We start from the raw sequence: 22,640 nt of genomic DNA on the forward strand, positions 1-22,640 counted from the left end.
TGACACAACCTTTTTGTTTCACAACTCAAACTCGGAACTTTTGAAAAGGATCTCGGCTTCAGTTAAAAGGTTAAACCGTATAGGTGGGAAAAATCTGAAAATCCTAATTGTTAGGGCTATACTTTCAGAGATCATGTCTAAAGTCTTTGAAGGGAGAAATGTGGCTGAAAGAGTCCAAGCTCACTATCCACAATGATGAGATTTAGAGCTTTCTTCTGAGCATGAAAACAGTTGACAACATTGCAGTTTTGCAATGGTTGTCTGCTTTTGATGACTGTGTTCTTCTTTTTTTCAAAAGAAGTAATAGAAGAAAGTTCTTTCAGAGTGGTGAGTGTAGTATGTAACACCAAGTTATGTTAAATTAAAGTGTTAAACCATGCATTTCAATTCTCTACAGTGTTACTTGCTTTATCTTCTTTTTTAATCTACAGTTAACCATATAATAAACTTAAGAAAGTTTTGTATTTTTGAGCTAAAGCTCACGAGGCTGCTATAAATTTTTTTAGTACAAAAGTATCAAAACTCAGGTAACATATGCCCTGAGTCTGGTTTTATGATTGTAGGAAAGAGATGTTGTGGCATGACAAATATTTTATACTTTTTTTATGTTGAGATTTTCTTTAGTAAGGCTGGGTTAACATCTGGAATAGTTGAACTCAGCCTAGATCTCGACGCAACTGATGACAACATGGACTCTATCATACTCATGTTTAAAGGATTTCATTGATTTCCATATAAACCTTCAACATACTTTGAAAAACTATTTTGTTTTTACTGACATTTGACACAACCTTTTTGTTTCACAACTCAAACTCGGAACTTTTGAAAAGGATCTCGGCTTCAGTTAAAAGGTTAAACCGTATAGGTGGGTAAAATCTGAAAATCCTAATTGTTAGGGCTATACTTTCAGAGATCATTTCTAAAGTCTTTGAAGGGAGAAATGTGGCTGAAAGAGTCCAAGCTCACTATCCACAATGATGAGATTTAGAGCTTTCTTCTGAGCATGAAAGCAGTTGACAACATTGCAGTTTTGCAATGGTTGTCTGCTTTTGATGACTGTGTTCTTCTTTTTTTCAAAAGAAGTAATAGAAGAAAGTTCTTTCAGAGTGGTGAGTGTAGTATGTAACACCAAGTTATGTTAAATTAAAGTGTTAAACCATGCTTTTCAATTCTCTACAGTGTTACTTGCTTTATCTTCTTTTTTAATCTACACTTAACCATATAATAAACTTAAGAAAGTTTTGTATTTTTGAGCCAAAGCTCAGGAGGCTGCTATAAAGTTTTTTTTTAGTACAAAGGTATCAAAACTCAGGTAACATATGCCCTGAGTCCGGTTTTTTGATTGTAGGAAAGAGATGTTGTGGCATGACAAATATTTTATACTTTTTTATGTTGAGATTTTCTTTAGTAAGGCTGGGTTAACATCTGGAATAGTTGAACTCAGCCTAGATCTCGACGCAACTGATGACAACATGTACTCTATCATACTCATGTTTAAAGGATTTCATTGATTTCCATATAAACCTTCAACATACTTTGAAAAACTATTTTGTTTTTACTGACATTTGACACAACCTTTTTGTTTCACAACTCAAACTCGGAACTTTTGAAAATTATCTCAGCTTCAGTTAAAAGGTTAAACCGTATAGGTGGGAAAAATCTGAAAATCCTAATTGTTAGGGCTATACTTTCAGGGATCATTTCTAAAGTCTTTGAAGGGAGAAATGTGGCTGAAAGAGTCCAAGCTCACTATCCACAATGATGAGATTTAGAGCTTTCTTCTGAGCATGAAAGCGTTTGACAACATTGCATTTTTGCAATGGTTGTCTGCTTTTGATGACGGTGTTCTTCTTTTTTTCAAAAGAAGTAATAGAAGAAAGTTCTTTCAGAGTGGTGAGTGTAGTATGTAACACCAAGTTATGTTAAATTAAAGTGTTAAACCATGTGTTTCAATTCTCTACTGTGTTACTTGCTCTATCTTCTTTTTTTAATCTACAGTTAACCATATAATAAACTTAAGAAAGTTTTGTATTTTTGAACCAAAGCTCAGGAGGCTGCTATAAAGTTTTTTTTAGTACAAAAGTGTCAAAACTCAGGTAACATATGCCCTGAGTCCGGTTTTTTGATTGTAGGAAAGAGATGTTGTGGCATGACAAATATTTTATACTTTTTTATGTTGAGATTTTCTTTAGTAAGGCTGGGTTAACATCTGGAATAGTTGAACTCAGCCTAGATCTCGACGCAACTGATGACAACATGTACTCTATCATACTCATGTTTAAAGGATTTCATTGATTTCCATATAAACCTTCAACATACTTTTAAAAACTATTTTGTTTTTACTGACATTTGACACAACCTTTTTGTTTCACAACTCAAACTCGGAACTTTTGAAAATTATCTCAGCTTCAGTTAAAAGGTTAAACCGTATAGGTGGGAAAAATCAGAAAATCCTAATTGTTAGAGCTATACTTTCAGGGATCATTTCTAAAGTCTTTGAAGGGAGAAATGTGGCTGAAAGAGTCCAAGCTCACCATCCACAATGATGAGATCTAGAGCTTTCTTCTGAGCATGAAAGCGGTTGACAACATTGCAGTTTAGCAAAGGTTGTCTGCTTTTGATGACTGTGTTCTTCTTTTTTTCAAAAGAAATAATAGAAGAAAGTTCTTTCAGAGTGGTGAGTGTAGTATGTAACACCAAGTTATGTTAAATTAAAGTGTTAAACCATGTGTTTCAATTCTCTACTGTGTTACTTGCTCTATCTTCTTTTTTTAATCTACAGTTAACCATATAATAAACTTAAGAAAGTTTTGTATTTTTGAGCCAAAGCTCAGGAGGCTGCTATAAAGTTTTTTTTAGTACAAAGGTATCAAAACTCAGGTAACATATGCCCTGAGTCCGGTTTTTTGATTGTAGGAAAGAGATGTTGTGGCATGACAAATATTTTTTACTTTTTTTATGTTGAGATTTTCTTTAGTAAGGCTGGGTTAACATCTGGAATAGTTGAACTCAGCCTAGATCTCGACGCAACTGATGACAACATGTACTCTATCATACTCATGTTTAAAAGATTTCCATATAAACCTTCAACATACTTTGAAAAACTATTTTGTTTTTACTGACATTTGACACAACCTTTTTGTTTCACAACTCAAACTCGGAACTTTTGAAAATTATCTCAGCTTCAGTTAAAAGGTTAAACCGTATAGGTGGGAAAAATCTGAAAATCCTAATTGTTAGGGCTATACTTTCAGGGATCATTTCTAAAGTCTTTGAAGGGAGAAATGTGGCTGAAAGAGACCAAGCTCACCATCCACAATGATGAGATTTAGAGCTTTCTTCTGAGCATGAAAGCGGTTGACAACATTGCAGTTTAGCAATGGTTGTCTGCTTTTGATGACTGTGTTCTTCTTTTTTTCAAAAGAAATAATAGAAGAAAGTTCTTTCAGAGTGGTGAGTGTAGTATGTAACACCAAGTTATGTTAAATTAAAGTGTTAAACCATGTGTTTCAATTCTCTACTGTGTTACTTGCTCTGTCTTCTTTTTTTAATCTACAGTTAACCATATAATAAACTTAAGAAAGTTTTGTATTTTTGAGCCAAAGCTCAGGAGGCTGCTATAAAGTTTTTTTTATTACAAAAGTATCAAAACTCAGGTAACATATGCCCTGAATCCGATTTTTTGATTGTAGGAAAGAGATGTTGTGGCATGACAAATATTTTATACTTTTTTATGTTGAGATTTTCTTGAGTAAGGCTGGGTTAACATCTGGAATAGTTGAACTCAGCCTAGATCTCGACGCAACTGATGACAACATGTACTCTATCATACTCATGTTTGAAGGATTTCCATATAAACCTTCAACATACTTTGAAAAACTATTTTGTTTTTACTGACATTTGACACAACCTTTTTGTTTCACAACTCAAACTCGGAACTTTTGAAAAGGATCTCGGCTTCAGTTAAAAGGTTAAACCGTATAGGTGGGAAAAATCTGAAAATCCTAATTGTTAGGGCTATACTTTCAGAGATCATGTCTAAAGTCTTTGAAGGGAGAAATGTGGCTGAAAGAGTCCAAGCTCACTATCCACAATGATGAGATTTAGAGCTTTCTTCTGAGCATGAAAGCGGTTGACAACATTGCAGTTTTGCAATGGTTGTCTGCTTTTGATGACTGTGTTCTTCTTTTTTTCAAAAGAAGTAATAGAAGAAAGTTCTTTCAGAGTGGTGAGTGTAGTATGTAACACCAAGTTATGTTAAATTGAAGTGTTAAACCATGCATTTCAATTCTCTACAGTGTTACTTGCTTTATCTTCTTTTTTAATCTACAGTTAACCATATAATAAACTTAAGAAAGTTTTGTATTTTTGAGCTAAAGCTCACGAGGCTGCTATAAATTTTTTTAGTACAAAAGTATCAAAACTCAGGTAACATATGCCCTGAGTCCGGTTTTATGATTGTAGGAAAGAGATGTTGTGGCATGACAAATATTTTATACTTTTTTTATGTTGAGATTTTCTTTAGTAAGGCTGGGTTAACATCTGGAATAGTTGAACTCAGCCTAGATCTCGACGCAACTGATGACAACATGGACTCTATCATACTCATGTTTAAAGGATTTCATTGATTTCCATATAAACCTTCAACATACTTTGAAAAACTATTTTGTTTTTACTGACATTTGACACAACCTTTTTGTTTCACAACTCAAACTCGGAACTTTTGAAAAGGATCTCGGCTACAGTTAATAGGTTAAACCGTATAGGTGGGAAAAATCTGAAAATCCTAATTGTTAGGGCTATACTTTCAGAGATCATTTCTAAAGTCTTTGAAGGGAGAAATGTGGCTGAAAGAGTCCAAGCTCACTATCCACAATGATGAGATTTAGAGCTTTCTTCTGAGCATGAAAGCGGTTGACAACATTGCAGTTTTGCAATGGTTGTCTGCTTTTGATGACTGTGTGTTTCTTTTTTTCAAAAGAAGTAATAGAAGAAAGTTCTTTCAGAGTGGTGAGTGTAGTATGTAACACCAAGTTATGTTAAATTAAAGTGTTAAACCATGCTTTTCAATTCTCTACAGTGTTACTTGCTTTATCTTCTTTTTTAATCTACAGTTAACCATATAATAAACTTAAGAAAGTTTTGTATTTTTGAGCCAAAGCTCAGGAGGCTGCTATAAAGTTTTTTTTTAGTACAAAGGTATCAAAACTCAGGTAACATATGCCCTGAGTCCGGTTTTTTGATTGTAGGAAAGAGATGTTGTGGCATGACAAATATTTTATACTTTTTTTATGTTGAGATTTTCTTTAGTAAGGCTGGGTTAACATCTGGAATAGTTGAACTCAGCCTAGATCTCGACGCAACTGATGACAACATGTACTCTATCATACTCATGTTTGAAGGATTTCCATATAAACCTTCAACATACTTTGAAAAACTATTTTGTTTTTACTGACATTTGACACAACCTTTTTGTTTCACAACTTAAACTCGGAACTTTTGAAAATGATCTCAGCTTCAGTTAAAAGGTTAAACCGTATAGGTGTGAAAAATCTGAAAATCCTAATTGTTAGGGCTATACTTTCAGGGATCATTTCTAAAGTCTTTGAAGGGAGAAATGTGGCTGAAAGAGTCCAAGCTCACTATCCACAATGATGAGATTTAGAGCTTTCTTCTGAGCATGAAAGCGGTTGACAACATTGCAGTTTTACAATGGTTGGCTGCTTTTGATGACTGTGTTCTTCTTTTTTTCAAAAGAAGTAATAGAAGAAAGTTCTTTCAGAGTGGTGAGTGTAGTATGTAACACCAAGTTATGTTAAATTAAAGTGTTAAACCATGCATTTCAATTCTCTACAGTGTTACTTGCTTTATCTTCTTTAATAATCTACAGTTAACCATATAATAAACTAAAGAAAGTTTTGTATTTTTGAGCCAAAGCTCAGGAGGCTGCTATAAAGTTTTTTTTAGTACAAAGGTATCAAAACTCAGGTAACATATGCCCTGAGTCCGGTTTTTTGATTGTAGGAAAGAGATGTTGTGGCATGACAAATATTTTATACTTTTTTTATGTTGAGATATTCTTTAGTAAGAATGGGTTAACACCTGGAATAGTTGAACTCAGCCTAGATCTCGACGCAACTGATGACAACATGTACTCTATCATACTCATGTTTGAAGGATTTCCATATAAACCTTCAACATACTTTGAAAAACTATTTTGTTTTTACTGACATTTGACACAACCTTTTTGTTTCACAACTCAAACTCGGAACTTTTGAAAAGGATCTCGGCTTCAGTTAAAAGGTTAAACCGTATAGGTGGGTAAAATCTGAAAATCCTAATTGTTAGGGCTATACTTTCAGAGATCATTTCTAAAGTCTTTGAAGGGAGAAATGTGGCTGAAAGAGTCCAAGCTCACTATCCACAATGATGAGATTTAGAGCTTTCTTCTGAGCATGAAAGCAGTTGACAACATTGCAGTTTTGCAATGGTTGTCTGCTTTTGATGACTGTGTTCTTCTTTTTTTCAAAAGAAGTAATAGAAGAAAGTTCTTTCAGAGTGGTGAGTGTAATATGTAACACCAAGTTATGTTAAATTAAAGTGTTAAACCATGCTTTTCAATTCTCTACAGTGTTACTTGCTTTATCTTCTTTTTTAATCTACAGTTAACCATATAATAAACTTAAGAAAGTTTTGTATTTTTGAGCCAAAGCTCAGGAGGCTGCTATAAAGTTTTTTTTTAGTACAAAGGTATCAAAACTCAGGTAACATATGCCCTGAGTCCGGTTTTTTGATTGTAGGAAAGAGATGTTGTGGCATGACAAATATTTTATACTTTTTTATGTTGAGATTTTCTTTAGTAAGGCTGGGTTAACATCTGGAATAGTTGAACTCAGCCTAGATCTCGACGCAACTGATGACAACATGTACTCTATCATACTCATGTTTAAAGGATTTCATTGATTTCCATATAAACCTTCAACATACTTTGAAAAACTATTTTGTTTTTACTGACATTTGACACAACCTTTTTGTTTCACAACTCAAACTCGGAACTTTTGAAAATGATCTCAGCTTCAGTTAAAAGGTTAAACCGTATAGGTGGGAAAAATCTGAAAATCCTAATTGTTAGGGCTATACTTTCAGGGATCATTTCTAAAGTCTTTGAAGGGAGAAATGTGGCTGAAAGAGTCCAAGCTCACTATCCACAATGATGAGATTTAGAGCTTTCTTCTGAGCATGAAAGCGTTTGACAACATTGCATTTTTGCAATGGTTGTCTGCTTTTGATGACGGTGTTCTTCTTTTTTTCAAAAGAAGTAATAGAAGAAAGTTCTTTCAGAGTGGTGAGTGTAGTATGTAACACCAAGTTATGTTAAATTAAAGTGTTAAACCATGTGTTTCAATTCTCTACTGTGTTACTTGCTCTATCTTCTTTTTTTAATCTACAGTTAACCATATAATAAACTTAAGAAAGTTTTGTATTTTTGAACCAAAGCTCAGGAGGCTGCTATAAAGTTTTTTTTAGTACAAAAGTGTCAAAACTCAGGTAACATATGCCCTGAGTCCGGTTTTTTGATTGTAGGAAAGAGATGTTGTGGCATGACAAATATTTTATACTTTTTTATGTTGAGATTTTCTTGAGTAAGGCTGGGTTAACATCTGGAATAGTTGAACTCAGCCTAGATCTCGACGCAACTGATGACAACATGTACTCTATCATACTCATGTTTAAAGGATTTCATTGATTTCCATATAAACCTTCAACATACTTTGAAAAACTATTTTGTTTTTACTGACATTTGACACAACCTTTTTGTTTCACAACTCAAACTCGGAACTTTTGAAAATTATCTCAGCTTCAGTTAAAAGGTTAAACCGTATAGGTGGGAAAAATCTGAAAATCCTAATTGTTAGGGCTATACTTTCAGACATCATTTCAAAAGTCTTTGAAGGAAGAAATGTGGCTGAAAGAGTCCAAGCTCACTATCCACAATGATGAGATTTAGAGCTTTCTTCTGAGCATGAAAGCGGTTGACTACATTGCAGTTTTGCAATGGTTGTCTGCTTTTGATGACTGTGTTCTTCTTTTTTTCAAAAGAAGTAATAGAAGAAAGTTCTTTCAGAGTGGTGAGTGTAGTATGTAACACCAAGTTATGTTAAATTAAAGTGTTAAACCATGCTTTTCAATTCTCTACAGTGTTACTTGCTTTATCTTCTTTTTTAATCTACAGTTAACCATGTAATAAACTTAAGAAAGTTTTGTATTTTTGAGCTAAAGCTCACGAGGCTGCTATAAATTTTTTTAGTACAAAAGTATCAAAACTCAGGTAACATATGCCCTGAGTCCGGTTTTAAGATTGTAGGCAAGAGATGTTGTGGCATGACAAATATTTTATACTTTTTTATGTTGAGATTTTCTTTAGTAAGGCTGGGTTAACATCTGGAATAGTTGAACTCAGCCTAGATCTCGACGCAACTGATGACAACATGTACTCTATCATACTCATGTTTAAAGGATTTCCATATAAACCTTCACATACTTTGAAAAACTATTTTGTTTTTACTGACATTTGACACAACCTTTTTGTTTCACAACTCAAACTCGGAACTTTAGAAAATGCTCTCAGCTTCAGTTAAAAGGTTAAACCGTATAGGTGGGAAAAATCTGAAATTCCTAGTTGTTAGGGCTATACTTTCAGAGATCATGTCTAAAGTCTTTGAAGGGAGAAATGTGGCTGAAAGAGTCCAAGCTCACTATCCACAATGATGAGATTTAGAGCTTTCTTCTGAGCATGAAAGCGGTTGACAACATTGCAGTTTTGCAATGGTTGTCTGCTTTTGATGACTGTGTTCTTTTTTTCAAAAGAAGTAATAGAAGAAAGTTCTTTCAGAGTGGTGAGTGTAGTATGTAACACCAAGTTATGTTAAATTAAAGTGTTAATCCATGCATTTCAATTCTCTACAGTGTTACTTGCTCTATCTTCTTTTTTAATCTACAGTTAACCATATAATAAACTTAAGAAAGTTTTGTATTTTTGAGCCAAAGCTCAGGAGGCTGCTATAAAGTTTTTTTATTACAAAAGTATCAAAACTCAGGTAACATATGCCCTGAATCCGGTTTTTTGATTGTAGGAAAGAGATGTTGTGGCATGACAAATATTTTATACTTTTTTATGTTGAGATTTTCTTTAGTAAGGCTGGGTTAACATCTGGAATAGTTGAACTCAGCCTAGATCTCGACGCAACTGATGACAACATGTACTCTATCATACTCATGTTTAAAGGATTTCATTGATTTCCATATAAACCTTCAACATACTTTGAAAAACTATTTTGTTTTTACTGACATTTGACACAACCTTTTTGTTTCACAACTCAAACTCGGAACTTTTGAAAAGGATCTCGGCTTCAGTTAAAAGGTTAAACCGTATAGGTGGGAAAAATCTGAAAATCCTAATTGTTAGGGCTATACTTTCAGACATCATTTCAAAAGTCTTTGAAGGGAGAAATGTGGCTGAAAGAGTCCAAGCTCACTATCCACAATGATGAGATTTAGAGCTTTCTTCTGAGCATGAAAGTGGTTGACTACATTGCAGTTTTGCAATGGTTGTCTGCTTTTGATGACTGTGTTCTTCTTTTTTTCAAAAGAAGTAATAGAAGAAAGTTCTTTCAGAGTGGTGAGTGTAGTATGTAACACCAAGTTATGTTAAATTAAAGTGTTAAACCATGCTTTTCAATTCTCTACAGTGTTACTTGCTTTATCTTCTTTTTTAATCTACAGTTAACCATATAATAAACTTAAGAAAGTTTTGTATTTTTGAGCTAAAGCTCACGAGGCTGCTATAAATTTTTTTAGTACAAAAGTATCAAAACTCAGGTAACATATGCCCTGAGTCCGGTTTTATGATTGTAGGAAAGAGATGTTGTGGCATGACAAATATTTTATACTTTTTTATGTTGAGATTTTCTTTAGTAAGGCTGGGTTAACATCTGGAATAGTTGAACTCAGCCTAGATCTCGACGCAACTGATGACAACATGGACTCTATCATACTCATGTTTAAAGGATTTCATTGATTTCCATATAAACCTTCAACATACTTTGAAAAACTATTTTGTTTTTACTGACATTTGACACAACCTTTTTGTTTCACAACTCAAACTCGGAACTTTTGAAAAGGATCTCGGCTTCAGTTAAAAGGTTAAACCGTATAGGTGGGAAAAATCTGAAAATCCTAATTGTTAGGGCTATACTTTCAGAGATCATTTCTAAAGTCTTTGAAGGGAGAAATGTGGCTGAAAGAGTCCAAGCTCACTATCCACAATGATGAGATTTAGAGCTTTCTTCTGAGCATGAAAGCGGTTGACAACATTGCAGTTTTGCAATGGTTGTCTGCTTTTGATGACTGTGTTCTTCTTTTTTTCAAAAGAAGTAATAGAAGAAAGTTCTTTCAGAGTGGTGAGTGTAGTATGTAACACCAAGTTATGTTAAATTAAAGTGTTAAACCATGTGTTTCAATTCTCTACTGTGTTACTTGCTCTATCTTCTTATTTTAATCTACAGTTAACCATATAATAAACTTAAGAAAGTTTTGTATTTTTGAACCAAAGCTCAGGAGGCTGCTATAAAGTTTTTTTTAGTACAAAAGTGTCAAAACTCAGGTAACATATGCCCTGAGTCCGGTTTTTTGATTGTAGGAAAGAGATGTTGTGGCATGACAAATATTTTATACTTTTTTATGTTGAGATTTTCTTTAGTAAGGCTGGGTTAACATCTGGAATAGTTGAACTCAGCCTAGATCTCGACGCAACTGATGACAACATGTACTCTATCATACTCATGTTTAAAGGATTTCATTGATTTCCATATAAACCTTCAACATACTTTTAAAAACTATTTTGTTTTTACTGACATTTGACACAACCTTTTTGTTTCACAACTCAAACTCGGAACTTTTGAAAATGTTCTCAGCTTCAGTTAAAAGGTTAAACCGTATAGGTGGGAAAAATCTGAAAATCCTAATTGTTAGGGCTATACTTTCAGGGATCATTTTTAAAGTCTTTGAAGGGAGAAATGTGGCTGAAAGAGTCCAAGCTCACTATCCACAATGATGAGATTTAGAGCTTTCTTCTGAGCATGAAAGCGGTTGACAACATTGCAGTTTTGCAATGGTTGTCTGCTTTTGATGACTGTGTTCTTCTTTTTTTCAAAAGAAGTAATAGAAGAAAGTTCTTTCAGAGTGGTGAGTGTAGTATGTAACACCAAGTTATGTTAAATTATAGTGTTAAACCATGCGTTTCAATTCTCTACTGTGTTACTTGCTCTCTCTTCTTTTTTTAATCTACAGTTAACCATATAATAAACTTAAGAAAGTTTTGTATTTTCGAGCCAAAGCTCACGAGGCTGCTATAAAGTTTTTTTTATTACAAAAGTATCAAAACTCAGGTAACATATGCCGAGTCCGGTTTTAAGATTGTAGGAAAGAGATGTTGTGGCATGACAAATATTTTATACTTTTTTATGTTGAGATTTTCTTTAGTAAGGCTGGGTTAACATCTGGAATAGTTGAACTCAGCCTAGATCTCGACGCAACTGATGACAACATGTACTCTATCATACTCATGTTTAAAGGATTTCCATATAAACCTTCACATCCTTTGAAAAACTATTTTGTTTTTACTGACATTTGACACAACCTTTTTGTTTCACAACTCAAACTCGGAACTTTAGAAAATGTTCTCAGCTTCAGTTAAAAGGTTAAACCGTATAGGTGGGAAAAATCTGAAAATCCTAATTGTTAGGGCTATATTTTCAGGGATCATTTCTAAAGTCTTTGAAGGAAGAAATGTGGCTGAAAGAGTCCAAGCTCACTATCCACAATGATGAGATTTAGAGCTTTCTTCTGAGCATGAAAGCGGTTGACAACATTGCAGTTTTGCAATGGTTGTCTGCTTTTGATGACTGTGTTCTTCTTTTTTTCAAAAGAAGTAATAGAAGAAAGTTTTTCAGAGTGGTGAGTGTAGTATATAACACCAAGTTATGTTAAATTAAAGTGTTAAACCATGCATTTCAATTCTCTACAGTGTTACTTGCTTTATCTTCTTTTTTAATCTACAGTTAACCATATAATAAACTTAAGAAAGTTTTGTATTTTTGAGCTAAAGCTCACGAGGCTGCTATAAATTTTTTTAGTACAAAAGTATCAAAACTCAGGTAACATATGCCCTGAGTCTGGTTTTATGATTGTAGGAAAGAGATGTTGTGGCATGACAAATATTTTATACTTTTTTTATGTTGAGATTTTCTTTAGTAAGGCTGGGTTAACATCTGGAATAGTTGAACTCAGCCTAGATCTCGACGCAACTGATGACAACATGTACTCTATCATACTCATGTTTAAAGGATTTCCATATAAACCTTCACATACTTTGAAAAACTATTTTGTTTTTACTGACATTTGACACAACCTTTTTGTTTCACAACTCAAACTCGGAACTTTTGAAAATTATCTCAGCTTCAGTTAAAAGGTTAAACCGTATAGGTGGGAAAAATCTGAAAATCCTAATTGGTAGGGCTATACTTTCAGGGATCATTTCTAAAGTCTTTGAAGGGAGAAATGTGGCTGAAAGAGTCCAAGCTCACCATCCACAATGATGAGATTTAGAGCTTTCTTCTGAGCATGAAAGCGGTTGACAACATTGCAGTTTTGCAATGGTTATCTGCTTTTGATGACTGTGTTCTTCTTTTTTTCAAAAGAAATAATAGAAGAAAGTTCTTTCAGAGTGGTGAGTGTAGTATGTAACACCAAGTTATGTTAAATTAAAGTGTTAAACCATGTGTTTCAATTCTCTACTGTGTTATTTGCTCGATCTTCTTTTTTAATCTACAGTTAACCATATAATAAACTTAAGAAAGTTTTGTATTTTTGAGCCAAAGCTCAGGAGGCTGCTATAAAGTTTTTTTTAGTACAAAGGTATCAAAACTCAGGTAACATATGCCCTGAGTCCGGTTTTATGATTGTAGGAAAGAGATGTTGTGGCATGACAAATATTTTATACTTTTTTATGTTGAGATTTTCTTTAGTAAGGCTGGGTTAACATCTGGAATAGTTGAACTCAGCCTAGATCTCGACGCAACTGATGACAACATGTACTCTATCATACTCATGTTTAAAGGATTTCATTGATTTCCATATAAACCTTCAACATACTTTGAAAAACTATTTTGTTTTTACTGACATTTGACACAACCTTTTTGTTTCACAACTCAAACTCGGAACTTTTGAAAAGGATCTCGGCTTCAGTTAAAAGGTTAAACCGTATAGGTGGGAAAAATCTGAAAATCCTAATTGTTAGGGCTATACTTTCAGAGATCATTTCTAAAGTCTTTGAAGGGAAAAATGTGGCTGAAAGAGTCCAAGCTCACTATCCACAATGATGAGATTTAGAGCTTTCTTCTGAGCATGAAAGTGGTTGACAACATTGCAGTTTTGCAATGGTTGTCTGCTTTTGATGACTGTGTTCTTCTTTTTTTCAAAAGAAGTAATAGAAGAAAGTTCTTTCAGAGTGGTGAGTGTAGTATGTAACACCAAGTTATGTTAAATTAAAGTGTTAAACCATGCATTTCAATTCTCTACAGTGTTACTTGCTTTATCTTCTTTTTTAATCTACAGTTAACCATATAATAAACTTAAGAAAGTTTTGTATTTTTGAGCTAAAGCTCACGAGGCTGCTATAAATTTTTTTAGTACAAAAGTATCAAAACTCAGGTAACATATGCCCTGAGTCCGGTTTTATGATTGTAGGAAAGAGATGTTGTGGCATGACAAATATTTTATACTTTTTTATGTTGAGATTTTCTTTAGTAAGGCTGGGTTAACATCTGGAATAGTTGAACTCAGCCTAGATCTCGACGCAACTGATGACAACATGGACTCTATCATACTCATGTTTAAAGGATTTCATTGATTTCCATATAAACCTTCAACATACTTTGAAAAACTATTTTGTTTTTACTGACATTTGACACAACCTTTTTGTTTCACAACTCAAACTCGGAACTTTTGAAAAGGATCTCGGCTTCAGTTAAAAGGTTAAACCGTATAGGTGGGAAAAATCTGAAAATCCTAATTGTTAGGGCTATACTTTCAGAGATCATTTCTAAAGTCTTTGAAGGGAGAAATGTGGCTGAAAGAGTCCAAGCTCACTATCCACAATGATGAGATTTAGAGCTTTCTTCTGAGCATGAAAGCAGTTGACAACATTGCAGTTTTGCAATGGTTGTCTGCTTTTGATGACTGTGTTCTTCGTTTTTTCAAAAGAAGTAATAGAAGAAAGTTCTTTCAGAGTGGTGAGTGTAGTATGTAACACCAAGTTATGTTAAATTAAAGTGTTAAACCATGCTTTTCAATTCTCTACAGTGTTACTTGCTTTATCTTCTTTTTTAATCTACAGTTAACCATATAATAAACTTAAGAAAGTTTTGTATTTTTGAGCCAAAGCTCAGGTGGCTGCTATAAAGTTTTTTTTTAGTACAAAGGTATCAAAACTCAGGTAACATATGCCCTGAGTCCGGTTTTTTGATTGTAGGAAAGAGATGTTGTGGCATGACAAATATTTTATACTTTTTTATGTTGAGATTTTCTTTAGTAAGGCTGGGTTAACATCTGGAATAGTTGAACTCAGCCTAGATCTCGACGCAACTGATGACAACATGTACTCTATCATACTCATGTTTAAAGGATTTCATTGATTTCCATATAAACCTTCAACATACTTTGAAAAACTATTTTGTTTTTACTGACATTTGACACAACCTTTTTGTTTCACAACTCAAACTCGGAACTTTTGAAAATGATCTCAGCTTCAGTTAAAAGGTTAAACCGTATAGGTGTGAAAAATCTGAAAATCCTAATTGTTAGGGCTATACTTTCAGGGATCATTTCTAAAGTCTTTGAAGGGAGAAATGTGGCTGAAAGAGTCCAAGCTCACTATCCACAATGATGAGATTTAGAGCTTTCTTCTGAGCATGAAAGCGTTTGACAACATTGCATTTTTGCAATGGTTGTCTGCTTTTGATGACTGTGTTCTTCTTTTTTTCAAAAGAAGTAATAGAAGAAAGTTCTTTCAGAGTGGTGAGTGTAGTATGTAACACCAAGTTATGTTAAATTAAAGTGTTAAACCATGTGTTTCAATTCTCTACTGTGTTACTTGCTCTATCTTCTTATTTTAATCTACAGTTAACCATATAATAAACTTAAGAAAGTTTTGTATTTTTGAACCAAAGCTCAGGAGGCTGCTATAAAGTTTTTTTTAGTACAAAAGTGTCAAAACTCAGGTAACATATGCCCTGAGTCCGGTTTTTTGATTGTAGGAAAGAGATGTTGTGGCATGACAAATATTTTATACTTTTTTATGTTGAGATTTTCTTTAGTAAGGCTGGGTTAACATCTGGAATAGTTGAACTCAGCCTAGATCTCGACGCAACTGATGACAACATGTACTCTATCATACTCATGTTTAAAGGATTTCATTGATTTCCATATAAACCTTCAACATACTTTTAAAAACTATTTTGTTTTTACTGACATTTGACACAACCTTTTTGTTTCACAACTCAAACTCGGAACTTTTGAAAATGTTCTCAGCTTCAGTTAAAAGGTTAAACCGTATAGGTGGGAAAAATCTGAAAATCCTAATTGTTAGGGCTATACTTTCAGGGATCATTTTTAAAGTCTTTGAAGGGAGAAATGTGGCTGAAAGAGTCCAAGCTCACTATCCACAATGATGAGATTTAGAGCTTTCTTCTGAGCATGAAAGCGGTTGACAACATTGCAGTTTTGCAATGGTTGTCTGCTTTTGATGACTGTGTTCTTCTTTTTTTCAAAAGAAGTAATAGAAGAAAGTTCTTTCAGAGTGGTGAGTGTAGTATGTAACACCAAGTTATGTTAAATTATAGTGTTAAACCATGCGTTTCAATTCTCTACTGTGTTACTTGCTCTCTCTTCTTTTTTTAATCTACAGTTAACCATATAATAAACTTAAGAAAGTTTTGTATTTTCGAGCCAAAGCTCACGAGGCTGCTATAAAGTTTTTTTTATTACAAAAGTATCAAAACTCAGGTAACATATGCCCTGAGTCCGGTTTTAAGATTGTAGGAAAGAGATGTTGTGGCATGACAAATATTTTATACTTTTTTATGTTGAGATTTTCTTTAGTAAGGCTGGGTTAACATCTGGAATAGTTGAACTCAGCCTAGATCTCGACGCAACTGATGACAACATGTACTCTATCATACTCATGTTTAAAGGATTTCCATATAAACCTTCACATCCTTTGAAAAACTATTTTGTTTTTACTGACATTTGACACAACCTTTTTGTTTCACAACTCAAACTCGGAACTTTAGAAAATGCTCTCAGCTTCAGTTAAAAGGTTAAACCGTATAGGTGGGAAAAATCTGAAATTCCTAGTTGTTAGGGCTATACTTTCAGGGATCATTTCTAAAGTCTTTGAAGGGAGAAATGTGGCTGAAAGAGTCCAAGCTCACTATCCACAATGATGAGATTTAGAGCTTTCTTCTGAGCATGAAAGCGGTTGACAACATTGCAGTTTTGCAATGGTTGTCTGCTTTTGATGACTGTGTTCTTTTTTTCAAAAGAAGTAATAGAAGAAAGTTCTTTCAGAGTGGTGAGTGTAGTATGTAACACCAAGTTATGTTAAATTAAAGTGTTAATCCATGCATTTCAATTCTCTACAGTGTTACTTGCTCTATCTTCTTTTTTAATCTACAGTTAACCATATAATAAACTTAAGAAAGTTTTGTATTTTTGAGCCAAAGCTCAGGAGGCTGCTATAAAGTTTTTTTTATTACAAAAGTATCAAAACTCAGGTAACATATGCCCTGAATCCGGTTTTTTGATTGTAGGAAAGAGATGTTGTGGCATGACAAATATTTTATACTTTTTTATGTTGAGATTTTCTTTAGTAAGGCTGGGTTAACATCTGGAATAGTTGAACTCAGCCTAGATCTCGACGCAACTGATGACAACATGTACTCTATCATACTCATGTTTAAAGGATTTCATTGATTTCCATATAAACCTTCAACATACTTTGAAAAACTATTTTGTTTTTACTGACATTTGACACAACCTTTTTGTTTCACAACTCAAACTCGGAACTTTTGAAAAGGATCTCGGCTTCAGTTAAAAGGTTAAACCGTATAGGTGGGAAAAATCTGAAAATCCTAATTGTTAGGGCTATACTTTCAGACATCATTTCAAAAGTCTTTGAAGGGAGAAATGTGGCTGAAAGAGTCCAAGCTCACTATCCACAATGATGAGATTTAGAGCTTTCTTCTGAGCATGAAAGCGGTTGACTACATTGCAGTTTTGCAATGGTTGTCTGCTTTTGATGACTGTGTTCTTCTTTTTTTCAAAAGAAGTAATAGAAGAAAGTTCTTTCAGAGTGGTGAGTGTAGTATGTAACACCAAGTTATGTTAAATTAAAGTGTTAAACCATGCTTTTCAATTCTCTACAGTGTTACTTGCTTTATCTTCTTTTTTAATCTACAGTTAACCATATAATAAACTTAAGAAAGTTTTGTATTTTTGAGCTAAAGCTCACGAGGCTGCTATAAATTTTTTTAGTACAAAAGTATCAAAACTCAGGTAACATATGCCCTGAGTCCGGTTTTATGATTTTAGGAAAGAGATGTTGTGGCATGACAAATATTTTATACTTTTTTATGTTGAGATTTTCTTTAGTAAGGCTGGGTTAACATCTGGAATAGTTGAAGTCAGCCTAGATCTCGACGCAACTGATGACAACATGTACTCTATCATACTCATGTTTAAAGGATTTCATTGATTTCCATATAAACCTTCAACATACTTTGAAAAACTATTTTGTTTTCACTGACATTTGACACAACCTTTTTGTTTCACAACTCAAACTCGGAACTTTTGAAAATTATCTCAGCTTCAGTTAAAAGGTTAAACCGTATAGGTGGGAAAAATCTGAAAATCCTAATTGTTAGGGCTATACTTTCAGGGATCATTTCTAAAGTCTTTGAAGGGAGAACTGTGGCTGAAAGAGACCAAGCTCACCATCCACAATGATGAGATTTAGAGCTTTCTTCTGAGCATGAAAGCGGTTGACAACATTGCAGTTTAGCAATGGTTGTCTGCTTTTTGATGACTGTGTTCTTCTTTTTTTCAAAAGAAATAATAGAAGAAAGTTCTTTCAGAGTGGTGAGTGTAGTATGTAACACCAAGTTATGTTAAATTAAAGTGTTAAACCATGTGTTTCAATTCTCTACTGTGTTACTTGCTTTGACTTCTTTTTTTAATCTACAGTTAACCATATAATAAACTTAAGAAAGTTTTGTATTTTTGAGCCAAAGCTCAGGAGGCTGCTATAAAGTTTTTTTTAGTACAAAGGTATCAAAACTCAGGTAACATATGCCCTGAGTCCGGTTTTATGATTGTAGGAAAGAGATGTTGTGGCATGACAAATATTTTATACTTTTTTTATGTTGAGATTTTCTTTAGTAAGGCTGGGTTAACATCTGGAATAGTTGAACTCAGCCTAGATCTCGACGCAACTGATGACAACATGTACTCTATCATACTCATGTTTAAAGGATTTCATTGATTTCCATATAAACCTTCAACATACTTTGAAAAACTATTTTGTTTTTACTGACATTTGACACAACCTTTTTGTTTCACAACTCAAACTCGGAACTTTTGAAAAGGATCTCGGCTTCAGTTAAAAGGTTAAACCGTATAGGTGGGAAAAATCTGAAAATCCTAATTGTTAGGGCTATACTTTCAGGGATCATTTCTAAAGTCTTTGAAGGGAGAAATGTGGCTGAAAGAGTCCAAGCTCACTATCAACAATGATGAGATTTAGATCTTTCTTCTGAGCATGAAAGCGGTTGACAACATTGCAGTTTTGCAATGGTTGTCTGCTTTTGATGACTGTGTTCTTCTTTTTTTCAAAAGAAGTAATAGAAGAAAGTTCTTTCAGAGTGGTGAGTGTAGTATGTAACACCAAGTTATGTTAAATTAAAGTGTTAAACCATGCTTTTCAATTCTCTACAGTGTTACTTGCTTTATCTTCTTTTTTAATCTACAGTTAACCATATAATAAACTTAAGAAAGTTTTGTATTTTTGAGCCAAAGCTCAGGAGGCTGCTATAAAGTTTTTTTTAGTACAAAGGTATCAAAACTCAGGTAACATATGCCCTGAGTCCGGTTTTTTGATTGTAGGAAAGAGATGTTGTGGCATGACAAATATTTTATACTTTTTTTATGTTGAGATTTTCTTTAGTAAGGCTGGGTTAACATCTGGAATAGTTGAACTCAGCCTAGATCTCGACGTAACTGATGACAACATGTACTCTATCATACTCATGTTTAAAGGATTTCATTGATTTCCATATAAACCTTCAACATAATTTGAAAAACTATTTTGTTTTTACTGACATTTGACACAACCTTTTTGTTTCACAACTCAAACTCGGAACTTTAGAAAATGATCTCAGCTTCAGTTAAAAGGTTAAACCGTATAGGTGGGAAAAATCTGAAAATCCTAATTGTTAGGGCTATACTTTCAGGGATGATTTCTAAAGTCTTTGAAGGGAGAAATGTGGCTGAAAGAGTCCAAGCTCACTATCCACAATGATGAGATTTAGAGCTTTCTTCTGAGCACGAAAGCGGTTGACAACATTGCAGTTTTGCAATGGTTGTCTGCTTTTGATGACTGTGTTCTTCTTTTTTTCAAAAGAAGTAATAGAAGAAAGTTCTTTCAGAGTGGTGAGTGTAGTATGTAACACCAAGTTATGTTAAATTATAGTGTTAAACCATGCGTTTCAATTCTCTACAGTGTTACTTGCTCTCTCTTCTTTTTTTAATCTACAGTTCACCATATAATAAACTTAAGAAAGTTTTGTATTTTCGAGCCAAAGCTCACGAGGCTGCTATAAAGTTTTTTTTTATTACAAAAGTATCAAAACTCAGGTAACATATGCCCTGAGTCCGGTTTTTTGATTGTAGGAAAGAGATGTTGTGGCATGACAAATATTTTATACTTTTTTTATGTTGAGATTTTCTTTAGTAAGGCTGGGTTAACATCTGGAATAGTTGAACTCAGCCTAGATCTCGACGCAACTGATGACAACATGTACTCTATCATACTCATGTTTAAAGGATTTCCATATAAACCTTCAACATACTTTGAAAAACTATTTTGTTTTTACTGACATTTGACACAACCTTTTTGTTTCACAACTCAAACTCGGAACTTTTGAAAATTATCTCAGCTTCAGTTAAAAGGTTAAACCGTATAGGTGGGAAAAATCTGAAAATCCTAATTGTTAGGGCTATACTTTCAGGGATCATTTCTAAAGTCTTTGAAGGGAGAAATGTGGCTGAAAGAGTCCAAGCTCACTATCCACAATGATGAGATTTAGAGCTTTCTTCTGAGCATGAAAGCGGTTGACAACATTGCAGTTTTACAATGGTTGGCTGCTTTTGATGACTGTGTTCTTCTTTTTTTCAAAAGAAGTAATAGAAGAAAGTTCTTTCAGAGTGGTGAGTGTAGTATGTAACACCAAGTTATGTTAAATTAAACTGTTAAACCATGCATTTCAATTCTCTACAGTGTTACTTGCTTTATCTTCTTTTTTAATCTACAGTTAACCATATAATAAACTTAAGAAAGTTTTGTATTTTTGAGCCAAAGCTCACGAGGCTGCTATAAAGTTTTTTTTATTACAAAAGTATCAAAACTCAGGTAACATATGCCCTGAGTCCAATTTTTTGATTGTAGGAAAGAGATGTTGTGGCATGACAAATATTTTATACTTTTTTTATGTTGAGATTTTCTTTAGTAAGGCTGGGTTAACATCTGGAATAGTTGAACTCAGCCTAGATCTCGACGCAACTGATGACAACATGTACTCTATCATACTCATGTTTAAAGGATTTCCATATAAACCTTCAACATACTTTGAAAAACTATTTTGTTTTTACTGACATTTGACACAACCTTTTTGTTTCACAACTCAAACTCGGAACTTTTGAAAATGATCTCAGCTTCAGTTAAAAGGTTAAACCGTATAGGTGGGAAAAATCTGAAAATCTTAATTGTTAGGGCTATACTTTCAGGGATCATTTCTAAAGTCTTTGAAGGGAGAAATGTGGCTGAAAGAGTCCAAGCTCACTATCCACAATGATGAGATTTAGAGCTTTCTTCTGAGCATGAAAGCGGTTGACAACATTGCAGTTTTGCAATGGTTGTCTGCTTTTGATGACTGTGTTCTTCTTTTTTTCAAAAGAAGTAATAGAAGAAAGTTCTTTCAGAGTGGTGAGTGTAGTATGTAACACCAAGTTATGTTAAATTAAAGTGTTAAACCATGCATTTCAATTCTCTACAGTGTTACTTGCTCTATCTTCTTTTTTAATCTACAGTTAACCATATAATAAACTTAAGAAAGTTTTGTATTTTTGAGCCAAAGCTCAGGAGGCTGCTATAAAGTTTTTTTTAGTACAAAAGTATCAAAACTCAGGTAACATATGCCCTGAATCCGGTTTTTTGATTGTAGGAAAGAGATGTTGTGGCATGACAAATATTTTATACTTTTTTATGTTGAGATTTTCTTTAGTAAGGCTGGGTTAACATCTGGAATAGTTGAACTCAGCCTAGATCTCGACGCAACTGATGACAACATGTACTCTATCATACTCATGTTTAAAGGATTTCATTGATTTCCATATAAACCTTCAACATACTTTGAAAAACTATTTTGTTTTTACTGACATTTGACACAACCTTTTTGTTTCACAACTCAAACTCGGAACTTTTGAAAAGGATCTCGGCTTCAGTTAAAAGGTTAAACCGTATAGGTGGGAAAAATCTGAAAATCCTAATTGTTAGGGCTATACTTTCAGGGATCTTTTCTAAAGTCTTTGAAGGGAGAAATGTGGCTGAAAGAGTCCAAGCTCACTATCAACAATGATGAGATTTAGATCTTTCTTCTGAGCATGAAAGCGGTTGACAACATTGCAGTTTTGCAATGGTTGTCTGCTTTTGATGACTGTGTTCTTCTTTTTTTCAAAAGAAGTAATAGAAGAAAGTTCTTTCAGAGTGGTGAGTGTAGTATGTAACACCAAGTTATGTTAAATTAAAGTGTTAAACCATGCTTTTCAATTCTCTACAGTGTTACTTGCTTTATCTTCTTTTTTAATCTACAGTTAACCATATAATAAACTTAAGAAAGTTTTGTATTTTTGAGCCAAAGCTCAGGAGGCTGCTATAAAGTTTTTTTTAGTACAAAGGTATCAAAACTCAGGTAACATATGCCCTGAGTCCGGTTTTTTGATTGTAGGAAAGAGATGTTGTGGCATGACAAATATTTTATACTTTTTTTATGTTGAGATTTTCTTTAGTAAGGCTGGGTTAACATCTGGAATAGTTGAACTCAGCCTAGATCTCGACGTAACTGATGACAACATGTACTCTATCATACTCATGTTTAAAGGATTTCATTAATTTCCATATAAACCTTCAACATAATTTGAAAAACTATTTTGTTTTTACTGACATTTGACACAACCTTTTTGTTTCACAA

The 22,640-nt window shown here is 33.6% G+C and overlaps 29 non-coding genes across 29 annotated transcripts; all 29 read left to right on the forward strand.

Annotated features, from left to right (window-relative positions):
• Nucleotides 1–112: 112 nt before the first annotated feature.
• Nucleotides 113–329, forward strand: LOC130359114 (small nucleolar RNA U3). The gene has a single exon (XR_008889883.1). It is a non-coding gene; the product is annotated as a small nucleolar RNA U3 (small nucleolar RNA).
• Nucleotides 330–894: 565 nt separating this feature from the next.
• LOC130360144 (small nucleolar RNA U3) lies at nt 895–1,111 on the forward strand. Its single transcript, XR_008890619.1, has one exon. It is a non-coding gene; the product is annotated as a small nucleolar RNA U3 (small nucleolar RNA).
• Nucleotides 1,112–1,678: 567 nt separating this feature from the next.
• LOC130359078 (small nucleolar RNA U3) lies at nt 1,679–1,895 on the forward strand. Its single transcript, XR_008889851.1, has one exon. It is a non-coding gene; the product is annotated as a small nucleolar RNA U3 (small nucleolar RNA).
• Nucleotides 1,896–2,466: 571 nt separating this feature from the next.
• LOC130359179 (small nucleolar RNA U3) lies at nt 2,467–2,679 on the forward strand. The gene has a single exon (XR_008889942.1). It is a non-coding gene; the product is annotated as a small nucleolar RNA U3 (small nucleolar RNA).
• Nucleotides 2,680–3,238: 559 nt separating this feature from the next.
• On the forward strand, nt 3,239–3,455 carry LOC130358960 (small nucleolar RNA U3). The gene has a single exon (XR_008889746.1). It is a non-coding gene; the product is annotated as a small nucleolar RNA U3 (small nucleolar RNA).
• Nucleotides 3,456–4,013: 558 nt separating this feature from the next.
• Nucleotides 4,014–4,230, forward strand: LOC130359195 (small nucleolar RNA U3). The gene has a single exon (XR_008889956.1). It is a non-coding gene; the product is annotated as a small nucleolar RNA U3 (small nucleolar RNA).
• Nucleotides 4,231–4,795: 565 nt separating this feature from the next.
• Nucleotides 4,796–5,012, forward strand: LOC130359028 (small nucleolar RNA U3). The gene has a single exon (XR_008889807.1). It is a non-coding gene; the product is annotated as a small nucleolar RNA U3 (small nucleolar RNA).
• Nucleotides 5,013–5,571: 559 nt separating this feature from the next.
• LOC130359053 (small nucleolar RNA U3) lies at nt 5,572–5,788 on the forward strand. The gene has a single exon (XR_008889829.1). It is a non-coding gene; the product is annotated as a small nucleolar RNA U3 (small nucleolar RNA).
• Nucleotides 5,789–6,346: 558 nt separating this feature from the next.
• Nucleotides 6,347–6,563, forward strand: LOC130360145 (small nucleolar RNA U3). The gene has a single exon (XR_008890620.1). It is a non-coding gene; the product is annotated as a small nucleolar RNA U3 (small nucleolar RNA).
• Nucleotides 6,564–7,130: 567 nt separating this feature from the next.
• LOC130359080 (small nucleolar RNA U3) lies at nt 7,131–7,347 on the forward strand. Its single transcript, XR_008889852.1, has one exon. It is a non-coding gene; the product is annotated as a small nucleolar RNA U3 (small nucleolar RNA).
• A 567-nt stretch (nt 7,348–7,914) lies between these two features.
• Nucleotides 7,915–8,131, forward strand: LOC130359345 (small nucleolar RNA U3). Its single transcript, XR_008890090.1, has one exon. It is a non-coding gene; the product is annotated as a small nucleolar RNA U3 (small nucleolar RNA).
• A 554-nt stretch (nt 8,132–8,685) lies between these two features.
• LOC130359271 (small nucleolar RNA U3) lies at nt 8,686–8,899 on the forward strand. The gene has a single exon (XR_008890023.1). It is a non-coding gene; the product is annotated as a small nucleolar RNA U3 (small nucleolar RNA).
• A 565-nt stretch (nt 8,900–9,464) lies between these two features.
• On the forward strand, nt 9,465–9,681 carry LOC130359341 (small nucleolar RNA U3). The gene has a single exon (XR_008890087.1). It is a non-coding gene; the product is annotated as a small nucleolar RNA U3 (small nucleolar RNA).
• Nucleotides 9,682–10,245: 564 nt separating this feature from the next.
• LOC130360185 (small nucleolar RNA U3) lies at nt 10,246–10,462 on the forward strand. Its single transcript, XR_008890657.1, has one exon. It is a non-coding gene; the product is annotated as a small nucleolar RNA U3 (small nucleolar RNA).
• A 567-nt stretch (nt 10,463–11,029) lies between these two features.
• Nucleotides 11,030–11,246, forward strand: LOC130358983 (small nucleolar RNA U3). Its single transcript, XR_008889766.1, has one exon. It is a non-coding gene; the product is annotated as a small nucleolar RNA U3 (small nucleolar RNA).
• Nucleotides 11,247–11,801: 555 nt separating this feature from the next.
• On the forward strand, nt 11,802–12,017 carry LOC130359269 (small nucleolar RNA U3). The gene has a single exon (XR_008890021.1). It is a non-coding gene; the product is annotated as a small nucleolar RNA U3 (small nucleolar RNA).
• A 555-nt stretch (nt 12,018–12,572) lies between these two features.
• LOC130359018 (small nucleolar RNA U3) lies at nt 12,573–12,789 on the forward strand. Its single transcript, XR_008889798.1, has one exon. It is a non-coding gene; the product is annotated as a small nucleolar RNA U3 (small nucleolar RNA).
• Nucleotides 12,790–13,355: 566 nt separating this feature from the next.
• LOC130360186 (small nucleolar RNA U3) lies at nt 13,356–13,572 on the forward strand. Its single transcript, XR_008890658.1, has one exon. It is a non-coding gene; the product is annotated as a small nucleolar RNA U3 (small nucleolar RNA).
• A 564-nt stretch (nt 13,573–14,136) lies between these two features.
• Nucleotides 14,137–14,353, forward strand: LOC130358972 (small nucleolar RNA U3). Its single transcript, XR_008889756.1, has one exon. It is a non-coding gene; the product is annotated as a small nucleolar RNA U3 (small nucleolar RNA).
• A 567-nt stretch (nt 14,354–14,920) lies between these two features.
• LOC130360211 (small nucleolar RNA U3) lies at nt 14,921–15,137 on the forward strand. Its single transcript, XR_008890681.1, has one exon. It is a non-coding gene; the product is annotated as a small nucleolar RNA U3 (small nucleolar RNA).
• Nucleotides 15,138–15,704: 567 nt separating this feature from the next.
• Nucleotides 15,705–15,921, forward strand: LOC130358984 (small nucleolar RNA U3). The gene has a single exon (XR_008889767.1). It is a non-coding gene; the product is annotated as a small nucleolar RNA U3 (small nucleolar RNA).
• A 557-nt stretch (nt 15,922–16,478) lies between these two features.
• On the forward strand, nt 16,479–16,692 carry LOC130358938 (small nucleolar RNA U3). Its single transcript, XR_008889727.1, has one exon. It is a non-coding gene; the product is annotated as a small nucleolar RNA U3 (small nucleolar RNA).
• A 566-nt stretch (nt 16,693–17,258) lies between these two features.
• On the forward strand, nt 17,259–17,475 carry LOC130359342 (small nucleolar RNA U3). The gene has a single exon (XR_008890088.1). It is a non-coding gene; the product is annotated as a small nucleolar RNA U3 (small nucleolar RNA).
• A 564-nt stretch (nt 17,476–18,039) lies between these two features.
• LOC130359144 (small nucleolar RNA U3) lies at nt 18,040–18,257 on the forward strand. The gene has a single exon (XR_008889911.1). It is a non-coding gene; the product is annotated as a small nucleolar RNA U3 (small nucleolar RNA).
• Nucleotides 18,258–18,825: 568 nt separating this feature from the next.
• Nucleotides 18,826–19,042, forward strand: LOC130359215 (small nucleolar RNA U3). Its single transcript, XR_008889973.1, has one exon. It is a non-coding gene; the product is annotated as a small nucleolar RNA U3 (small nucleolar RNA).
• Nucleotides 19,043–19,609: 567 nt separating this feature from the next.
• Nucleotides 19,610–19,826, forward strand: LOC130359139 (small nucleolar RNA U3). The gene has a single exon (XR_008889906.1). It is a non-coding gene; the product is annotated as a small nucleolar RNA U3 (small nucleolar RNA).
• A 560-nt stretch (nt 19,827–20,386) lies between these two features.
• Nucleotides 20,387–20,603, forward strand: LOC130359054 (small nucleolar RNA U3). The gene has a single exon (XR_008889830.1). It is a non-coding gene; the product is annotated as a small nucleolar RNA U3 (small nucleolar RNA).
• Nucleotides 20,604–21,161: 558 nt separating this feature from the next.
• LOC130360099 (small nucleolar RNA U3) lies at nt 21,162–21,378 on the forward strand. The gene has a single exon (XR_008890579.1). It is a non-coding gene; the product is annotated as a small nucleolar RNA U3 (small nucleolar RNA).
• Nucleotides 21,379–21,944: 566 nt separating this feature from the next.
• Nucleotides 21,945–22,161, forward strand: LOC130359289 (small nucleolar RNA U3). The gene has a single exon (XR_008890039.1). It is a non-coding gene; the product is annotated as a small nucleolar RNA U3 (small nucleolar RNA).
• Nucleotides 22,162–22,640: the final 479 nt, after the last annotated feature.

This window comes from Hyla sarda, chromosome 2 (genome assembly GCF_029499605.1).
Source record: "Hyla sarda isolate aHylSar1 chromosome 2, aHylSar1.hap1, whole genome shotgun sequence".
Taxonomy (NCBI): domain Eukaryota; kingdom Metazoa; phylum Chordata; class Amphibia; order Anura; family Hylidae; genus Hyla; species Hyla sarda.